The sequence below is a fragment of the Gavialis gangeticus genome, unplaced genomic scaffold (genome assembly GCF_001723915.1).
Source record: "Gavialis gangeticus isolate Ggan-Ray unplaced genomic scaffold, GavGan_comp1, whole genome shotgun sequence".
Taxonomy (NCBI): domain Eukaryota; kingdom Metazoa; phylum Chordata; order Crocodylia; family Gavialidae; genus Gavialis; species Gavialis gangeticus.
In genome coordinates this window covers 57,150,560-57,172,535 of record NW_017729034.1, presented here as the reverse complement: position 1 = coordinate 57,172,535, position 21,976 = coordinate 57,150,560, and the positions used below count along the sequence as shown (strand labels likewise).

Genomic DNA, 21,976 nt, shown 5'->3' with positions numbered 1-21,976 from the left:
ATATAATAGGTATTCACTCCGAGTGTAGTAGCAGGTACTACTGCCAGCAGCAATTTCACAGGACTAGCTCTTCAGTACTTCCCCACAAATTTACACTTCAAGTGAACAACGAACAACTGAAAGCAAATTTTTAGATTGAAAAAGGTCCGTCAATTAAAAGGCATAAAGCAGGGGTGCTCAATCTCTGGCCTGCAGGTCAGATCCAGCCCCAGTACCATGTCATACCACCTGAAGATTCCCTACAGGTCTGTGGGGGTCCCCAAGGGCTGGCCCCATGTCCTCAATCCAACAAGCAGGGCAGTATAGGTCCTAATCCTGGGGACCCAATTCAGGTATGTGGGCTCAGCCCTGATACACAAGTTAAATCCAGGCCACAAACCAGCCCCAATACCACCCATGCAGCCCATGGAGTTGAGCAAGAGGTTGAGCACTGCTGTGCTAGACCAGGGGTGCTCAACCACCTGCCCACAAGCCAAATCCAGCTTGTGGAGCCATGGCACCTAGCCCAGAGGGATCCACATAGGCCAAGAAATTTGGTAGTGGGGAAGCAGTGGCAATTAACACTGCCACTCCTCCCCTGGTGCCAAATTCTCAAGCCCCATGCCAGCAACCCCAGGGCCCAGGCCCAGCTACTACCATGCAGCCAGATCTGGCAGTCTCCACGTGGCCGGATCAGGCAGGCCATCTTCAAGGATGACCTTAATGTGGGTAATTACTACAAGTATTTATATTGACTTAATCAGACAATATAAATTAATACTTATTTGCTGCACAATAAAAAATAATAGTTAAGAAAAAGATCAAATCACTGACTTACTTGAAGTTAATACTTAAGCACTTGGAACCAGAATGTGAAGAACTGCCAAAACCAGGTTATGATCGCCACAGCCTCTCTCTCAGATACAGGGGAGATGTCCATCCCTGTTTCAGTTTTTTAAATCATTTCAATTCAACCACTAGTGCAAAACTGAGAAAGATCAGAAAGGCTTGTTTTCCTCTTTCACTGTATAAATAAAAATTAGGTGAGGCAGAGATCTACTGGTTCTAAAACCTCAAAACCAATAACAAATGTTGTTTCTGACCATCAACTGTAAAAGACATTTCTTTATACATGTAACAAACTACATTTTACATTATACTCCAGTTACATGCCCAAATTCAGTACAGAAAAAAGGTGTGTTCAGAAGATTGAATGCAAGTAATGCTCACCATGTACACAGAACTACAAGCGCTGTAATACTGACACCCTTGAAACACATGGGCTCCCATCATTTTCAGGGTTCTAAAAGTAGCCCTTTACTTCCCCATCATCATTCCTACGCTAACCAGAATACAATTATATTTCAAAAGTAGGAAACAGAGCTAGAATGATGCTATATGCTTCCAAGATTTATGAACTTAACTCAATATAAATATACTTATATTATTACAAGAAACATTAATTAATCAATTAGCAATTGGGACTAGCACTAAGTTGTACAATTAGTCATATTATATGCATTTCTCCTGTGGGGGCATAGAAGACGACCATACATGCAAAACGTGTTTTGAAAAACATAGTTATTTTCCTTATGCATGTAGCACATTTATAGTATTTAACCAAAAAAGATTTAAGATGCTGCTTATGCTTTTTAATTTCATTCCAATTTCCATCAAAATAGAGCTTAACAAGTTTCAAGTAAAAAGTTAATGACTAAAAGAACTGCATCAATTGACTATTTTCTAAATTACCAAATCTAAAGTTCACAAATTGGATAGAATTTCTAAGTGGATTTAGACAGCATAGCTTCTAGTTGCAGTTGGGAATAAGTGACAAAATTTAGTGCATTGGCTACATTTTTGTGCAAATAAACATTTCTTACATTGCCATAAACATTGCCAAACAATGAGCATCTCTTTAGAAAATGAACTAAAAGTAAAAATGCAAAGAAAAATTAAGATTTAAGATGAAAATTGTGCTGAATTTAAATCATGATTAAAACTCAGTTATTTAAAATCATATGATAAAGTGCCAGGGAAATAAAAATCAATAAAGCAGTGAACTCACACAAGCCTTAGGGCTCTGAAGAGGAATTAGAGTCTTAGAAAGTGTCAGTTCTTAGATTTTTTTGAAAAATAACTGACCAATTCTTCTCCTGGAAAGATTTTAGAAGGACCACAACAGGTCTGAATGTTTTTGAGATTCGTACTTGAAATATCTGAGTCTATATTGTGAATATCTGCACACTAAAATGTGCTAGCATCATATGGCACTCCATAGCACTCTTAAAAGGATCCCAATTCACCCCAAGATGCCATGACACCCTAGCCAAGAATCACTTAGCTAGAAGCAAGTGTGGAAAGCTCAGTCCCTCCGTAGAATCAAGAGCTGGATCTATAGCTTGTTGCTGCAAAGAGTACCTTTTTGTTTGTTTATTTTATACGATGTGACAACGTGTCATGCCACACTCAATACTATATTGAAAGATGAAGGAGATATTTTGGTAGTGTTGGGGTGATGCTGCAGTTACGATAATCTAGGAAAAACATGAGGCGAGGATTTCTGCAAGCCTATCTTTTATTAGACCCTTCCTCAGGGTACAGTGGCACCAAAAAAGCTTTCCTGGGCATGTGCTTCCCAGTCCATCCCAGCTATACAGCTGGTCCAATAAAAAGATACCACTCAAAAAAAAAAAAAAGTCTTGCTTAAAATTATTTTACCATTTCACAATAATTTTATTTAATACTTGCCTGTAAATAGCAAGCAAAGCCTCATCTGTAAATTAAATGGATTGTAATTTAGAGGTATCAAAGGCTGTAACTGCTTACTGAACTCTTTGAAAAGGTATTTTCACTCTTCAAAAGAGCTTTTTTTCCCTCCTCAAATTGCATAATTTCTAAAAAATTTAGATGCTGGTCATTAAGACTGCTTGCAGATGTTTAAACACAAAAGCAAAAACAACCCAGCACTTTAAGCATGGCGTATTCCTGCATCAAGCCCAGCACATGCCCAGGAAAGGCAGAGCCTTAGGTAGACATGACTCACCTGATGTCTGTAAAGACTAGGCGCTTTTGCGGGGTGAGGTTTGGCACTTTCATCTAACTGAATCAGCCTTAGCTTTAGCTAAGTGCCAAAAAGCCCCACTGAAGCACCCAATCTATACACATGCTGCAGAGCCAGGCTGAGGTAACATGCTGCCTCTTCTGCTAAAGTGTGTGTGGGGGGAGGGGGAGAGGGGGAAGATATTTTTTTAAACATCTGAAAGCAGCCTAAGGTTCCCTAGCCAATGACATTATAAGTCTAGTTTATAATTAAATCAGCAGTTTCCCCTTCACAATCACATTATTCCACTCGTCTCTGAATAAAACTTTCAAATATACAAATCTCGTCTCTGAGTTTCACGTACTACATCTGAAGTGTTATAACTTGCTAGGATGAGAACTAAAATGCATTGAAGTTCACCTTTAGCTTCATTAAATATACAGAAGTCATTGCTGTGGTCAAAATGGTGCACATGTGAAATTATAGGATCACAGAAAAGTAGAGCTGGAAGGGACCTTATGAGGTCACCTAGTCCACCCCCCTGCTCAAGGCAGGATCATCCCTGACTAAGCCATCCCAGCCAAGTGTCTGTCTAACCTATGCTTGAAAACTTCCAAGGATAGAGATTCTACAACTTCTTCAGGCAGCCTGGGCAAATATTAGTTCAAAGAGCAGAAATAGAAAATAAAAAGGTCATCCTTGCTCGCATAATTTTTTATGAGTCAAAATCTTAATAAATTGATAAGACTCAATTACCTTTGAATATTCAGCACATGATTCATTACTTCAATAGCTGCACACAAAAAGATTCTATTTTTATATTGTTATTTTGTTAGGTTTAACACAAATGCTCAATGCACTAATAAAAACAGTCAAAAATCCCTCTACTATCCTCAAGAATGACTTACTGCTTATGACTCTTAGGCTGGAAAGTGACATCACCTTTCTGCCACCATAAGTTTTAACCATAGCACAAAGGCCAAGCAAAAAGACATCTATGCCCCTTGTCACACCAGAAGTTCCCAGCATTTTTGGCCATGGCTTAAGTGGCATAATTTCACACTGCTATTTTGTAGCAGACATCTATTTGCTTTAGAGCAGGAGAGGGCAGGCAGCCCTTAGCTGCCTGTGCTATTCAGCTGCCCCGGCAAGGTGCACCCAGGGCTGCAGGGGCCTGATCCTGTGGGCTCCAGAAACAAGTTCCAAGGGCATGCAGAACCCTTGGCAGGGGGATGGGGCAGGAAGGGGGGGGGGAAACACTGAAGTGGCTTCTGTCCCACAAAACCAGCACTGGCTCTCTCAGGCCGCAGCCCCTCTGCAAAGCCCCCACCTCCAGCCAGCTGCCAGCAACAGCCAGGGAGTAGGGAGGAAGGAAGTACCTGTAACTTAGTATTTTTCTATCTTTATACAATGTCTCTAGGCAGGGGGGTGCTCCACAGAAGGAAGGAGCGAGTCCCGCAGCTCTGGCAAACAGCAGGCCGCAGCAGCAGGCACTAAACTGGCCTGTACCAAGAAAAGTGGAGCTTGGAAAGAGGAAGGATTGGGTCCCTCAGAGTTCCAGTGAACAACAGGTGGTGGCAGGAGGTGTCCAGCGTAATTGCAAGAAATCACATCTGGCGCTTTCTGCCACCACCTGCTGAATGCCTGGGCTCTGAGGGGCCCGATCCTTCTTTCTGCAGCGTGCACCCTCCTGCCCTGCCACCACCAGCTGGGCTGCCACTAGGAGTGCACTGATAGAGATTTCTGGGGCTCATACTGACAGACTATATTTAAAGACAAATATCAGCTGATACCCACTTGATTTCTGATATAGCTGCTTCCAGCTGTTAAGTCCAGTGTGGTGGAACGAGAGGTGAGGGGGGCAGATCAACGCTCCCTGTGGTGAGGGAGGGGGCAAAGGCAGGCACTGCCCAGGCAGGGCAGAGAGGGGGACCAGACCCATGGCTCATGGGGGGGGGCACGAGAGGGGGCGTGTGCCCCCTGGATCTGTGCAGGGCAGGATGGGCTGCACCCGTGGCTGTGCAGGGCTCTTCTTGGCAGGGGCTGGGCTCAGAGCAGGTGCTGGTGGCACTGGGAGGATGCTGCATCCCCCCCCAAATTTTGCTGCCACTCTGCTCCCAGTGCCACTGCTAGGTGCCCAGCACCACTGCTAGATGCCCAGCACTGCCCCAGCTCAATGCCCTGCCTCCACCCATGCACTGGGAAGAGTTGGGGCTGCACTGGGCAGCTGGCAGCAGCAGTGGTGGGAACAAAGCAGCAGCAAAATTTGGGGTGGAAGCTGCATTCTACCAACGCCACCAGCACCCACTCTGAGCCCAGCCCCCTCTGAGAAGAGCCCCATGCAGCCCAGGCTGTAGCCTGCCCCGCCTTGCGCAGATAAAAGGGGCACATGTCCCCCCTTGTACCCTCCTTGGGTGCAAGCAGCGACAGGAATCACCTTCCCCCAGAACCGTGGCTCTGCCCCCCGCCTCCCCACCTGGGCAGCGCCTGCCTCTGCCCCCTCCCTCACTATGTTGGGGAAGGTGTTGATCTGCCCCCCAACCTCCTTCCACCACACCAGACTTACCAGCTAGAGACAGCTCCTCATGGTGCTGGCTGTACTTCTCATTGCCCGAGTGATGCACTGGCCAATATCCGATACAGCCAGTTTTCTTTATATTGGTACCGATCCAATAATCGGACCAATGTATCGGTGTACCTCTAGCTTCCAGGCATGCCATGGGGTGGCCTCAGGCTGGATGTGGGGTAGGGTCTACAGTGATAAGGGTTGGGGACATGTGCACTTGTGTCCAGCAGCCAGTCAGAGGTGGCCTGGCCATTCAGCATTCTCCAGGAGCCCAGGGAGCTCGCAGAGCATGGTGGGAGGTATGTGGGAGCACCCCCAACCTGCTGGCCTCAGCCAATGCCAGCAGCCTCCTCACATCCGACCAAAAGGTAAGTGTGTTCTGTTCACTCCCAATCCAACCTATGCCACTTACAGAAACCCACATAGTTTAAATCAATTCCACCTCAGGTTTTGAACATCTGTACTTAGCCTATGGTTAAGACATTTGCCTGTGAGGCAGCAGGCATATCAGAGCACAGAAATGAACTTGGATCCCAAGCATCTCAGGTAGATGCCTTAGCTTCAGGTTTATTAGCCATCTGAGCTGGGAGCGGGGTCAGTTGGTTTCCATTGTATCAAAAACTGTTTCTAGCCCATTTTTTATTAAATGGAATTCTTGCTTTCCCACAAGCCGGTTAGGAATACACTTTACAATATTCAGTATATGCCCTTCCACAACACATAACTAGCAACCCCACCTCATGTTAGATCAACAATTTTCCATGCATATGTAAAAGTTGATATTTTATTTAACTGGCAATAATACCTTTGAATAGTTTAGCAAACCCCAAACAAGTATGGGAAGATAATCTATTAGATATACTAGTGTTCTAATTCCAAAATCAATTAATCTAATATCCGCAGGAAGTATGTCTTCTATTTTTAAGAACTGCAGAATAATGTCATGCTGGCTTTTAAAGGACCCCTACAGCATGCTACATTGCACTCATTCTAACAAAGAAGAATTTCTGAACCCAAGGATAAGCACGTAAAGAAAAAAGAATTTGAAAAAAACAAAAGGCATGTTCTGTATATAGTCAAAATACTACCAAATCAAAATACTCCAAGCTGTATCATTATAGGGGTTTATATTTACTTTAATCATCATCCAGCCTGAAAAGTTAAACATCACATACTGAAAGAAAATGCATTTGTTTTGTCATCTGAAAAATCAAATTAACCTCTGTAGTGTACAGGTGTGATACCTACTGATGTAATAACAAGATCTTATGCTTGCTGTTTACAGGCAAGTGTTAATAAAATTATTGCAAAGTGTTAAAATATCTCTTTAAAGCAATTTTGAGGGGTATCTTTTTATTGGGCCAACTGTATAATGGAGAGGAACTTCAATAAGCTTTCAGGCACCACTGTACTCTGAGGAAGAGTCCAAATAAAAAGATATCTGTGCCCAACTTTTCCTGGATTATCAGGACTACAACTTCAGTAATCTTGAAGTGAAGGTGGTCTTTTGACTTAGGGGTAGGGTGCAGAGTCAGTAGCTGTCCTCCTGCTCACCACTCTTAGACCAGTGTCACTGGTCACCTGTTTGAGAATGAAGTGTTCCAGGAGACTGAATTCCATTTAACAGAGTGTTTGAGCAGGTAGGTGGTATGAAGCAATTTTTTTTTTTAATTTATTATGCTCTTAACAAAAAGTATTGCTTTTAATCTTTATACTTCAGACTAAAACACTTCTTCTGGCACACAAGTTCAAGTTTCATCAAAAGCAAAAACAGTAATTGAGACTGACCCACCAGTCAGGCAGCACTATCCTATATTACTGGGGAAAAAATCTGAGCTCCAATTTGAAGAGCTTTGCTTTCATATCCTGGGAATAGCATGGAAGAAAAGCATTCAGTGGATAAAAAAAAAAATCTCTAGACTTGAGCAGCACATAGGGAAGATATCTACTTACAAGAGAAGTTATTTAGTTTTCTTTGGAAAGATGAGGAAAGCTCACAACAGGTTCTGCCAAACTGAACTTTACCCATTTCATAGAGTAGCTATCTAAAAAGCCTTTTAAGTTAGTTACCTAGCCTGAAAGTTAAACATGCAAAATTTCTTGAGGCTGACTAGTACTTTTTTTTTTTTTTTTTTTAAAGAGAATAACAAGAGCAGTAATTCAGAACCAAGAACAAAGGGAAAAGTAATCTTCAAATCTTCCCTCCCCCAAAAAATGAGGTAAGATGGCCAAACAAATGCCTTCCTAAAGTTTAGTAGGCAAAAGAAATGGTGAAGATACATAGGAGATAAACTATCTCCAATGGATCCTAAAACAAATGAACAGATGAAGGTTTTATTTTTTTTAAAAGTTCTTAGAGCTTGCAGATTCTTTTGAATGGGAAAAGGCTCACAAGCTTTGCTGGCAGATTAAAATTAGCTGTTACTTTGTCTGCACTTTCACACAATGCAGACAGTTTGTTAAGCAAAATGAGGCATGCTTACATCAAACTGAAAATAATTTGAAAACACAGGTGCTTGCTATTTCTAGTGGAGATGCTATATCACATGCATTCCAATCATTTACCCATCCAGAAAAACTGGGGACAAGATTTGTCCAAGCTACTCAGTGCATTTCCCCTCTCTCTGGTAAAATGCAATTCCAATGCCAAGGGCTTTCACCACATGCTCATATTCAGAAGCACTGAATCACAAAGAATGCACCTGTAAAATGCTACATTAAAAATCAACACCAAGAGAGAAAAATTCCATTTTTCATGAGGAAAGAAACGCACCAACTGGTTTTGTATCATTTGATCTTGAACTTGGCTACTTCAGGATTTTGAACATTAGTCTAAATACCTTCAGCACCCAATTTATCTTTTGTGCATTATGCTACTACCCTACCAAAGCAACAAAAAACCAACCAGAATAGGATATGACAAGTACTTGTTTGTTTATTTGTTTGTTTTATATTAGTCAAAAAAGAAAAGACTATTATGTAAGCAAGGTTTTACTAAGAAAAACAGCAACAGCTCTTGTCAAGGTAGCATGAAATACCAAGATACAAAGCTTCTTCCAGTAGACAAAATGTAAAATTCTACTGCAAGAGTGGAGAAAGTTAACTGATACAATCTGAGCAAAAAAAGTAAAAAATAAATGTTGTTATAGCTGTGATATCGGGGTGTGCGAAGCAGGCCCTATTCGATTTGGATTCAGATTCTGCCCAAGTCGGGGAGAGTGATTCGATTAATTGATTCAGATCGCTGTCAATCGATTCGATTTGGCCAAATCCAAATCGGAAGATTCTATGCCAATTTGGAGGATCAGCGATTTGGACACAGACATGGCTTTAAAAGTTTTTTCTATGTACCTTGAGGTAGCAGGCACAGCTCATGATCACTCTGATGCTAAGGCGCATCGAGTGTCCCACAGGAGTGCGGGGAGGCCCTCCATGTGCTTGGTGAACCCGGAAGTGGACTGGAAGTACTTCCTGGTCTGCCAGGGAGCAGCTGGGCCCCCCACCCCCACCTCCCAGGCTCAGCCATCAGCCGCAGGGGGAACCCAGGTCCCCCCCAGACCCAGGAGGCACCAGTCACTGAGTCAGGGAGACATGCCCCCCCTGCCCCTCCCCAAACATCCCTCCCTGGTGGACCCAGAAGTGGACCAGAACTGCTTCTGGTCCATTTCTGGGTCTGCTGCCAAGTACCCTAGGGAGCCCCCCGCACTTCTGTGGGACACTCCATGCACCCCAGCACTGCAGCACTCACAAGCCCCTGCTACCTAGAGGCATGTAGAAAAAAAGATTTAAAGCCATGTCTGTGTCCAAATCAATTTGGAGGGTTCCGATTCAATTTGGAGAGATTCAAGGGTCCTCTGATTTGATTTGGATTCAGCCACCAAATCGAATCAGGGACCAAAGCTTCGCACAGTCCTACTGTGATGGTCCAGGAATTAGGAAAGCAGCAAGAGATTTAGGGCAATATCTTTCATTGGACTACATGTATAACCTAAAGCTCTCCCCACTAGCTTTGGGCCGCAAAATGCCCATTTTCAAGTCTGGAAAAGAATGAGATGAGTAAGGGCGTTTTGTGCCCAAAAACTCATCTGACACCTCTCCCAACTATATAGTTGGTCCAATAAAAGACATAGCCAAAACCCTTGCTTCTCTAAAATAAAAGTCAAGTCTTTTGTTCTGGTTCATTAATAAATTCATACTACTCGCTATGGTTTTTTGTTTGCTTTTTCTTGTATATATCACATCCCAGAATAAAGTACGCACACTACTTATTCAAAGCCCCAAGAAGAAAACAAAAGTTTTATCATGAAGTCTGGGTACAAGCATGTAACACTGGCCTGGGACTGGGGCTGCACACCAGGGCTTGAAACTGGAGACCACACATCAGGGTCGAAGGCTTGGGAGCCAGGGGCTGCACACTAGGGCTGGCAGACTATGGCTTGGGATCTGGAGGCCATGCACCAGAGCTGAGCCGCATACAGCCACAGAGGCATTGGAGCCATGCAGGGTCTGGTCTCAGCAGCTCTGGAGCCAGCAAGCAGGGTTGACCAGGCAGAATTTGGCCACCATGGCTCTGGCACATTCCAGAACTGCCCTGTCGCACAGCGCCAATGCCTCCCAGCACAGCACAACTAACCAGACCGTGCTCAGCCAACCCTGTGTGCTGGCTCCAGAGATGCATGCTACAGCTTGAGTTGGTCTAATAACAGATATCAGATTTACCCAAAAACTCTTGACAGCTAAAATCAACACACTCCCAGACTGACACACCAGGTCCAAACCAGCAGACACCTTCAGAGCCAGCATACAGGGCCCACCCACAGGCCAGCCCCACCTGGCTGGATGTCGAGCTCCCCATGGGTCCAGACACTATTTGGCGGGGGTGGGGGGACAAGAAGTGCAAGAAGAGCAGCAGCAACATTAACTGCCCTGGATCCCAGAGCCGCAGTAATTAATGCACCACCACTCTCCCCACTGCCAAATGTCCAGACCCACAGGGAGCCCTTTTCCTTGCATATAATGGCACACCCCAACTTCCCCTAGCTGGTTTGGGATGGGGAGGAGAGGAAAAAAAAAAAAAGTGTGGGAAAATATAGTACACACGGGATCAGCCTATAAGCCACAGCTCCCGCACACATACTAATCTGAAAGAGAAGCAAAAAGAGTCCACAAAAGACTAGAAACAAGGTTCTATTATAGTTCAGTTTAACTGCGCAATAACTCTCGGGAGCATTAATGGGATACAGAATTTTTCAACTAAAGCCCAACATAAATCTAGCCCTGTGTGTCTACCAGCCCAAAGACATTATGCGTCTCAAAAGCAATTGACTAGTAAACATCAGTTGGTTTAAAGAGTAAATTATCTTAAATGTTAAATATGGAAATGCAGAAGTCAGAAGCATGCATTTCAAAGCATCTTGTTATCTAGGACAAAGCAAAATGCTTGATTTAAGTCTGCCCCCCACCACATAGTCTTTATGCATTTCGCTCCATTCCACCCTCCATTCTTTACATTTTAGTTGCTCAAGAATATAATACATTTTATGTCAGAGTGTGGAGGAAGAAGGGGTTGTTTTTCTTTTTTTAATACATGGTTTTACCTCCACTTATGCAAATTCAAGGCTAGGTAATGTTATCCATAGCTCCCAACTATGAAATTTTATTAAAATTCCAATTGTTTTCATTCAAACACATAGTTTAAATTGGTATGTATTTTCTTAATTCAAATGGCTAGAAATGAACTCAGTCAGAAAACATTCAACTTTTCTGGAAGCAATCAAGTTGTGGAGGCAGCAGCAGCACTAATACAAGCAAAATGATACGAACACAAAAGAAAAATGGGGTTTTACTATTAATGTTGTACTTAATGAGAAATAATTGTGTTTGTTGTCAAGTGAACCTGACATAGGAGCACTCTGAACACATCAGTTTAATACTGCTCTATTATTCACAGTACAGAGACCATTTATTGTCTTGTAAAACAAGCTACAAAATTTAACTTTTTTTTTTTTTTTAGTTACCAGGATATGTTAAAGTTAATATAACAAAGAAAATATGGCCTTGTATTTTTTTCAGATATTTTTATCTCCACCCAAAAAATCCTCACTAGCAAAATAAAGAAAATGTTTGTTTTTAGGTAATTTTAAGCTTTGTCAATGGTATAGGCTAGGGCTGACCAACCTTATGGGGCAGGGGATAGGGACTGGAGTGGCACGTCTACCAAAAGGGTTGGCCCCCACTGGTACAGGACAGAATGGTAACAAGGGCAGTTTTTTGCATACGTTTAACTGACAGAAGTAAAGCAGCTAATCCTTTTCACTGGTCTTGCTTTCTATCTGGAGAACTTCTCTTCTCCACTCCAGTTTTTCCAGGCAAGATGCCTTCGTAATGACAACAGCTGCCACTTTTGAATAGATAGTGTACACTTTCTAAAAAGAAGTCTTCCCCATAGAGAGCCAGAGATTGATGAAAGCTGCAGTGAGGTACAGGGAGAGAAACCAACTAAGTGCTTTAGTAGAAACAGGAGTCTTATCCTTCTACTCAGCCTGACATTTTTGGATATACCAAAGAATTCCTTGTTTGCATAATTGCTTCAATTCCTTACCAAAACTAAAAATCTTAGTGGAGTCAGTGGTTCTATTAAACATTAGACTTTGCTACAGTCTCACTAGTGCTACATAAGTGTAAAAAAAAAAAAGACACTGGATTCAAGCATTTCATCATTTATATTCCAAGACTGAAGAAAACAGATATGTAAGTGAAAATGTGACCTACACAGAAAGCCTAACTAACAGAGAAGGATAGGCGGAGAGGGTTCACGAAGGAGTCAGTTCTCAGAGATGAGCAACTGGGTGAAAGATGATACCCTGACGTGTAGCTGAAATGCCTTTAAACCAGGGCTGGACAATTATTTTGGGCCTGCCCCTTGACATATGACCAGCCCCCTGGGTCACCATCTTGGTCCAGAAGTCCAGCCCCTAACCCCTGACCTTTGCCATCAGAAGTCCCTCCCCTTGCTCCCAGAAGTAGTCCTTTTCGGAGAGGAGGGTTGCCATCTTTGAACAAGAAAAAACAAAACAAATCATATATTAAAAGTCAAACACCTATTAAAACATATTTTTGTTTTATTACAAAAATATTTGTCATGATTCGTGTTTGCATACTGTATACAGAGGTGACTGCATAAGAACTCAAAAATAAAGTCTTAAGTCCTGTATATTGTGTGTGGAGGGGGTGTAGTTAGGGGGAGTCTCTGTGTGTATGGGTGGGGGGGCGTTGTGAGAGAGTGTGGCTGTGTGAGTGGGGGGCATGGCATATGTTGTGGGGGGTGTATGTTGGGGTAGGGTACGAGTGTGTGGGGACCTTCCCACTCCCCCCTCCCCACCCCCCATGGTACACAGCCCTTGTCATCAGTAGCGGCAGCAGCAGGCAGGGGTTGCTCGTGGCCCATGCAGGTGCTGCTGCCTAACAGCACACAGCTGCAGCCAACACTGTATGTAGTGGCAAGGAGCGCAGCCTGCTTGGCCCACCTCTCATGCAGGACTCCCTGCAGTGCACATGCAGCTTCTGGCACTTGCTTGCCACCCACGAGCTGGAGCCAGCTGCCTTCCCTGCTCCTTACTGTGCAGGTCCCGGGGCTCCATGAGAAGTGGAGGGAAGTCCCGAGACCTGCACTGCAGTAGGTGGTGAAGGCAGCCAGCTCCAGCACACAGGGCTTCCCACTGGTGGCACGCGAGTGTATGGAACCTGCACGTGTGCCGAGGGGAGCCCTACTCAATAGAGGCAGGCTGGGCAGGCTGTGCTCCTTGCCACCACATGCAGCGCTGGATGAAGCTGCATGCCGCTGGGTGGCAGCGTCTATCCAAGCCATGAGCACCCCCTGACTGCCTCACAGCCACACCTTTCCCACCCGAGTTCTGCACTCCCACCACCCCCTTGAACATGGGCTCTGTGCTCCTGACAGCTGCAGCCTCAGGCTCCCTGTCCTCGTCCAGCTGTAGCTCCTCCTTCCACCTCCACCATTTCCTTACCTGCTGCCCAAAGCAAGCACTGCAGCAGAGACAGGAGCCGCCACCACTAGACACTGGGGAAGACGAACAGGTCACCCAGCGGCTGCAGTAGTGGCAGCAGCAGCAACAGCCCTGCCTGGAAGCTGTGTGGTGGCTGTGCATGGCCCTTCCATGCACAAAGTCAGGAGTGAGGCACATTGGCTGGATACAATTAGCTGATAGGTGCCAGCAGGCTGGATGAGACTGCCTGGAAGGCTGGATCCACCCCACAGGCCATATTTTGCCTACCCCTGCTTCAGACCAAAGGCAGTCATTATCCCCTAAGGAAACGTACTTCATATTTCTTATAATGAATAAGCGAGAAGAGAAAAAAGGCAGACAGCAACCCCAGGATTAAACAATTAGATGAGAACTAAAAAAAGGAGAAAAGGGAAAGAATCATTTGAATCTAAGGGAAGTTCATTTTTTCCTCAGATTCCTTCTTAAACCAGGTCTTCAAAGCCAACACTGGGTAAAGCCTAATGTGTAAAGGCAGCAAGATTAAAAACAAGGGCCAATTGCTTAGTCCAAGCCTGCTGTTCGTCTCTTCTGGTAGCAGACAGCCCCCATGCAAGGCTAAACAAACTTACAATTGCTATGGAAAACTGAAAAAGAACAGAACACGCACAGAAATTTCTCCCCCTCTCCTATCAGTATCTGCTGACTTTACATCTTGATTCAAAGTGCAAGTCTCCTGGGTACCATATGCCCAATATCAAGGAGAGACTCCCCAGGCTCATGTGCCCTTGAAGAGCAGAGATGGAGATAAGGGAACTCTCCCATCCCCTGGTAGCTCATGTTGGGCACCTCTTTAAACCAAGCAAGGATCTTTGAGTAGATGTGATATCTTTTATTAGACCAACTGAGTAGTTGGAAAAAAGTTCTTAGCAAGCTTTTGGGTGCAATCATCCTTCTTCTTAAACCAGCACACACAGCTGAGGATGAGAAGCTTCCCCATCCCCAGCTCCACACCCATTTTTAAGAAGACACCTGATATCCTGGACCCAAGACCACCTCCAGAGACAGAGCAGGAAGCAGCCAAGTTCAGGACCTGGAGCTGCCTCCAGACCAATCCTGCCAGCTGGGCAGGGAGCAGCTTTGTCCCAGACCCCGGGACTGCCCAGTGCCAGATCCCAATGCTCACGTGAGCACTGGGATTTAGTACCTAGCAACTCCAATCCTGGTTCAGATCCAAGGCTGTCCCCTCTCCAGTCCTCAGAATTGGCAGGAGAGGGCTGTGTCCTAGAACTTCCCCATGCCCTGAGGCTTGCCAGGACCTGGCACCTTAGAGAGCCTTAAAAAGAACAGGGGCAGCAGGGCAAGGCTCTTTACAAAAGCCAGTTCTGGCAATCCTGTATCCTGATGCCAATGATTAGCAAAAGTCCCAGACCAGGAAACCACACTGTTACAGGTAAAAATGATGCAAGCTTTGCAGTCTGAATCCTCAGCTCAGGACAAAAGGAGATGATGAGCAGCAGAGAAAAGAGGAAAAACAAACAGTGTCAATGTCACAACACAAGCAAATATGCTGACACCACAACTACTCCTTTCTAGTGCCAGTGAGCATACTAGAACAATGTAAGCAGACTGCAGTTGCCAGAATAAGAATTATATTGACATGCTTCTGAAAATCCTCAAACTGGAGACTCATCTTCCCCTTCTACACTGGAAATAAAACCACACCCCTCAACTCCCAGATTAAGAAATGCGGTGTAGGAACTGTGACTTACCAAATAGCCCTTCTGAACACTGAAAAATAACCCTTTTCATCTAAATGCCTTGTAGTTCCCCCAAGATGCTTCAACAGGAGTAAGTTTCCAAAAAAAAAAGTGATTCTAAAGATGTTTCCCCCTCTATGAAAGGTACACTCCTTGTATCTCACACCAACTGCAAGCAGCCAGACATCCGTCTGCACTACCACAGCAAGGTTAAGCACACAAGGCAAAAAAAGTAGGAAGTGTGGACTACGGTTTTTTTTCCCCTCTAACACCTCCCTCAAATGTTACATGAGAAAAACAGCAGCACATTAACAGTATAAACATTTTAGTATTTTTGTACAAAAAGTCAATGATGTTGCAAAAAAAATGAAATCTTACAAAGGATATTGTGACAGGAAACTCTAAAGATATTGGCACAGTAGCACAAGCAGCAGACACAGGTACAAGCCAATTGGGAAAGCAAAAAAGTAAGATTTGAGGAAGAAATTGCCCTAGACAAACAGAACAGAGTAAAAAACTACAACAACAACAAAACCCTGAAGACTACTGCAGTCATTTTTCTAGTCAGCATGCATAGCGTTTATGGCCTCACATTCTCCAAAGATAATATTCTGAAGAGACCCTGCTGCAGTTTCAATTATTTCTATGGCTCAAATTGTTACCTGGGAAAAAAAACAAACAAACCCTGACATCTTGTGCAGGAGGCATTTACTTTAGCCCTGATGTACATCATTTTTTTCAGAGAAGGCAAGAGGAGGTAGAGAAGGGGGGACATTTGAGAAAAATTTAAAATCACTGAAAGGTTTTCTAAAAGCCCTGACAGGGGTTAACAAGCCATGTAGAATTTTATATAGTTATCTTTAAACAATTTACAAACAAAAAACTAATCCTCAAGAGGTATTGAGAGATATACAGGGGAATAAAGGAGGTATGGTTTTAATACAAATACTCCACTATTTAAAATATTTCAATATATATTGAACCTTACCCAAAAACAAGCCTTCAACTTGATCGGATTTTATTCCCCCCCTCCCCAAGACTGCAAAGAACATTTCTATTAATATTACTACCATTTTCTGCTAAAACTGGATCTCTCCAGGAGACATATTACTGCAAGAGAATGAACAGGGTTCCCCACTGCCTAGTTATTTTTGTTCTTCACTTCTTGTGGGGTGGGGGGAACCATCTCTCAAAGGTCTTGAACTTTTCCCACCTGCATATCCAAACGCGACCACATGTGAAGACTGGTTTGATTTACCATTTACTCTGGAAATGATGCAAGGATTTTGCTCCATGCCTTAATTGGGTTTTAAAAACCATCAGGTAACTGCTCAGTCTTAAAACTACAAGCATTTAGGATAGGAAGGTCATTACGTTTTTTAAAACATGAAACTGAGGTACTAGCAGCACACTATAGTTAACACCAACCATGCTGAGGAGAGACACTATGATAGATTCTCTGCATTGCTAGGCTGCTGCTGCACCAAATCCAGAACTGCAACACCACTGCTATTCCAGTCCTGAATCACCATACAGAATCTGACACGCAACAGTTGAGGTATACTTAGGTTATGTAGCTACCCATAAAAGCCTAAGATAAGCCTGAGCTATTTTTCCTGCAATCCTCAAGTTAAGACTTGAACAAAAGACCCTCATAGATAACCAACTAGCAAATTTAGTCGGTGTCAGCAAATTCCCTGGTCAATGTGTTGGGATGTGCCTACAGCGAAATTCTTTTAAGGAAGTGGCAACAAGAAGTGGCAGCCTTAAAAATCACTAGTGTAGATGAACCACAAACTACTGACTCTAGTTGTATTAGGATATAAAAACTCTCCCAGTAGGATTGCATGCTGTTCAAAGTAGAAGTTGCCTATTATGGCTGTTCAGCGTCTTGTACAATAGGTCTGGGGTGCCAGGCAGTACTGCAATATGACTTAAAGTCAACACCATGCTGAAACTAATTTTGAATCACTTTATTATGGTTTTCAGTATTTCTTAAGCACCCCTACTACAGTTAAGTTCTTAGCATACACATGCTTAGAAATTCCTCTTTCATAAATTTCAAACATGAAATCTGAGCAGGAAAATGGAAGTGACAGTCAGCCATCTCACTGCTTAAATCACATTTAGTAGAAATTCTTAATTGGATGTTTATTTCACAATTCCCAAGGACAAAAGTCCCAAGCGCCCCCTTATGCAGCTGCCAATAAACTATTCTGCTGTCTCTGCTTCTGATGCATTTAGTCAGTAACTCAAAAATTCTATAGCTTATCAAGTGAAAGCTTGGAGGACAATGCAGAAAATGGAAAGTCAGGACAGAAGGGCTACTGTAACGCTGAATTCTCACGGAAAGAATAGAGATCTTGCTTAATTGTTAAAAGAACAATTAGCGTCCCATCTGGCGTTATCCTCTCAAAACCGTACCACAGACTTGAACTTCGCTGTGTAGCGCACACCACTCTCAGGTGACTGCAAGAACAGTTCCAACACACATACATTTTCTACAGAGGGCCTTGCGGCAGAGGGTGGAATATTTCTGCTTATATGCGCAATAGATAAAAGCAGTTGAGCAAAAAATGTTCTCTCTTTTTGACGTTCATAAACACAGCTCCAAAGAAAGTGCTAAGTGACAGAACCATTCTCAAGCTTTCACAAGGGGTCTTTATTACACTTAGTACAATTATTCGTCATTCAGCTGTCATCTGCAAAGAACATCAAAAGAAAGCCAGATGCTGAACTAATGGAACTAAAGAACACTTTCTAATTAAAACTTCAAGAAGTATCAGCTAGAACATTGTGTATGGGTAATAACAAACACACTACAAAAATCAGCTACCAATTTGTTAAAATTAATCACATAGTAAAAATTGCCATGTCAGTGGGATTTTCAAAACAACAGCCTAATAACCTGAACGACATGATCCTTTCAGAATGCAAATACAAAAAGTTCCAGAACAATGAAGTGAAAGCCATGCTTCAGAAGTCAGTTCATTTATAATATAATGATTAGGCCAGCTTGCAAAAAAAAGGCGAGTGAGCAGACTGCTTTTGAAAAACAGATACAAGTAGGGGTCTACTACCTCAAAGAGGGGGCTGGCCAGTTTCGGGAGGAGATAGCAGGTTCACAGTCTGATCACGCTGGGCCCTGTCCACACCTCTGATTGGTTGAGGGGCTCAGGAGCTCCACCCCTCGCCACCGATTGGCGCTACCCTTCACCACTGACTGGTGGAGGAGCAGGGCCACAAACAGACAACCGTCTCAGCAGCGAGGGGTGGAAGCAGCAGCCATCTTGGGCTGCCCTTTGTGCATGCAGCCCCTTCTCTCTCCTTCCCCCTTGGAGAGCTGCACAGCCAGGCCACAGCACCATGAGGACTGTAGCTCCCTTTGGAGATCCAGCATTTTAATTTCAGTAAGCTTTTTATCCCCCACCCCAGATTTTACAGATATTGCCCACTTTTACAGGCCATGCTGGATTTGATGATTTCTGTGAAATGGCACTTTCAGTAAGTCCTTAGTTATGAACCATGACGATTGAAGTGCTATCATAAAAGACTAGATAAGCCACTGCCAACACCATGAACTACCTCGAGTACTGTGTCCAGTTTTGGGCGCCGCACTTCAAGAGGGATGTGGAGAATCTGGAGAGGGTTCAGAGGAAGGCCACTCGCACGATTAGTGGCCTCCGTGAAGACCCTACAAGGGGAGGTTGAGGGATCTGGATCTCTTCAGCCTGCACAAGAGACATCTGAGGGGAGAAATGTAGCCACCTATAAATTTATCAAGGGAGGACAACAGGGATTTGGACATGTGCTATTTACCAGAGTACTCCTAGGAGTAACTAGGAATAATGGGTGCAAACTAGTGGAGAGCAGATTTAGGTTAGACATTAGAAAGACATTTTTTGCAGTAAGGATGGCCAGAATCTGGAATGGGCTTCCAAGAGAGGTAGTACTATCACCTAACTTGGAGGTCTTCAAGGGGAGGCTTGACAGTCACCTGGCTGGGGTCATCTGACCTCAGTCCTCTTTCCTGCCAGGGGCAGGGGGTTGGGTACAATGATCCTTTGTGGTCCCTTTCGACTCTACAATCTATTAATTTATGGTTGACATGCCTCAAGTCTAACCTGATGGGACTCTCTCTAGAAAGTGATGAATTCACTTACAATCCAACCCTAACACTGCCCCTTTTTGATGTGATCACAGACTAGAGAGGATGTTTTACGATACCGAGACCAGTAGTCACACAGACCAACCTACCATTAGCTGGTGACACCTTGGTGCCAAATCAAGCTGTTTAACTAGAAGTTTCTATTTATTTACCAGGGTATAAAAGCTGCCAGTCTCTGTGGATTTCTAACCCTGGTAACATTTTTCAATTTGACTCAGAAATCCTCCTACTTCTAAGCCTATTGCTAAAAACAGTCTTGCTGCCCATCCTCAAATGAACACAAAATTAAAAGAACAGTTAGTTTCAGTAGCTAGATCTGATTTCAGCTGGACTGTTTATTTTTAAAGTGGCTAAATACTTGGAATATCTCACAATGAAGAAAAAAATGTCATCACAGCTCATTACTGTTTGAGAATTTATACATAACAGCATAACCATGGCACCAACTGTATGCTAAACTGAAGCATGGATTGGTGCAATCACTGATTAGTACATAAAGAAGTCAGAGAGACCAGTTAGCAGCATAAACCAAAGCATGCCTCAGTAAGAGCCTGAGCCATAGACTTTGGTGACCAAAAAGCAGGCTATATATGGCCCAAGTAAAAGTGCTTGGAAACCAGATTAACTTCTAGACATTTCAGAAGACCAACAGATGTACAAAGGATAAGAAGGGTATAAGGCACCAAAGCAGTGCTCAGAATGTCCTGGTAAAATGGATCCTCCTTTCTCAGGGGCGGGCAATAATTTCAGCTGGAGGGCAGCTAAATGAGTTTTGGTGAGCTGTCAAGGGCCACAAAGGTAGCCCTGCCCCTTGACAGCCCCCCTCCCCACCCTCCTCCCCAGTTACCATCTTGGGATCAGAAGTCGCATCCCTAACCCCTGACCTTTACCACTGGAAGTCTCTCCTCTTGCACCCAGAAGTACTCCTTTTGGGAGGGGAGGGTTGCCATCTTGGAACCAGAAAAAAAAAAAATGCAAATCATACATTAAAAGTCATATGCCTACTATAACATTTTCATTTTATTACAAAAATATTTTGTCAAGATTTGTGTTTGTGTAGTGTATACAGAGGTAAAGTCTTACTCTTGTATATCCTGTGGGGGGGGTATGGGATGGGGTATGGTTGCGTGTGGGGTGTGAGGACCCCTCACACATTCTCCTCCCCCACACATGGCGTACAGCAGGCACTGTCACCCACCAGCATGTGGCAAGGAGTGCCACCAGACCAGCCTGCCTGTATCCCGCAGAGCTCCCCATGGCACACACGCAGCTCCCAGCACTCGAACGCCACCGGGGGAAGCCCCACGCAATGGAGCCTGCTGCCTTTCCCACTCCCTGCCATGCAGGTCCTGGGACTGCCAGAAGTGGAGGACAGCCCCACCCCCTACTTTCCTGGGGAATCCTGAGACCTGCACAGCAGGAGGCAGGGAAGGCAGCTGGCTCCCAAGCCAGGCGTCGTCTGCTTGTCACCTCACACTTCCTGCTGTATCCTTCAAAGGACTTCACGGTACCACAAAGTCCTCGTTACTAAGAACTGGAGCCTGTGGTCTCTTTATTACAACTAACAAGGTCATTAGACGTGCTAGTGGTACAGTAACCAGAGGTATCTAACAGCACACATACAGACCATCCAAACCGAGGGAGCCTTGTGTGACCAGTAGTATTCCACCCCCTAACATACCTGGCAAAGTCTAACACCAATTTTCTGTATAACATTTCCTCAACTCAAACCTTTTTAAGTTTTGAGCATCTCTGACACGATGTTGATACCATTTATCAGATTTCTAGCCCATGCCTATTCTCCATGTAATCTGCAATACCTTTCGCTATTTTAAGTGACATGAAGGAGTTCATACAGGTTTTAAACTTTATTAAAAGGTCAAATACCCAGCAGTAAAGCCTGCACGGTCCTTAAAAACAGCTCTCTTCTTTGTAAAGACATAAAAAAGGTTACGGAAGTCAGATGAATTTGCATCATCATCTTATTATGATAGGAAGACGCACACCGAGTAGTTTTTCCCTGAAGCATGCTATCACATTGTGCACTTTAAAATTCAGTAGACTTTTCTGACCCTTTACTCATTCATATTTTCTCTAGTTCCTAAACTACATTTAAAGAACTTCAATATTTGTGCAGCCTCTCTTTACACAGACATCCCCTTTTGAATGGTTCCTGTATTTGAACTAGCATATATTATGTTGTTTAAACTGCCATAAAACTTGCCCTGTATGACTTACAGAACTAGTGTTTAGACTACATCAAGCCCCTTATTATATCTTCTCATCAGTATCTTTAAAAACAAAATGTAGGTGCAAATTAACAGGTAACTTGGCAGTTTAAAAAAAAAAAAGGCAGAATTGCCAAGAACACATAATCACAGCCTATACAAGTAACATACCACAGATGTTATTTGAGTTTTGATTTCATTTGAAGGGAAAACATTCCCCCCCCCCCCC

The 21,976-nt window shown here is 43.7% G+C and overlaps 1 protein-coding gene and 1 long non-coding RNA gene across 2 annotated transcripts in view; both read right to left on the bottom strand.

Moving 5' to 3' along the window:
- GALNT2 (polypeptide N-acetylgalactosaminyltransferase 2) overlaps positions 1 to 21,976 on the bottom strand; it is a 204,983-nt gene that overhangs the window by 166,622 nt on the left and 16,385 nt on the right. The gene's annotated exons all lie outside the window — the stretch shown is intronic.
- On the bottom strand, positions 13,128 to 21,938 carry LOC109304492. The gene is made up of 3 exons (XR_002099403.1): positions 20,806 to 21,938; positions 16,490 to 16,492; positions 13,128 to 13,161 (listed from the first exon to the last, which is right to left on the bottom strand). It is a non-coding gene; the product is annotated as an uncharacterized LOC109304492 (long non-coding RNA).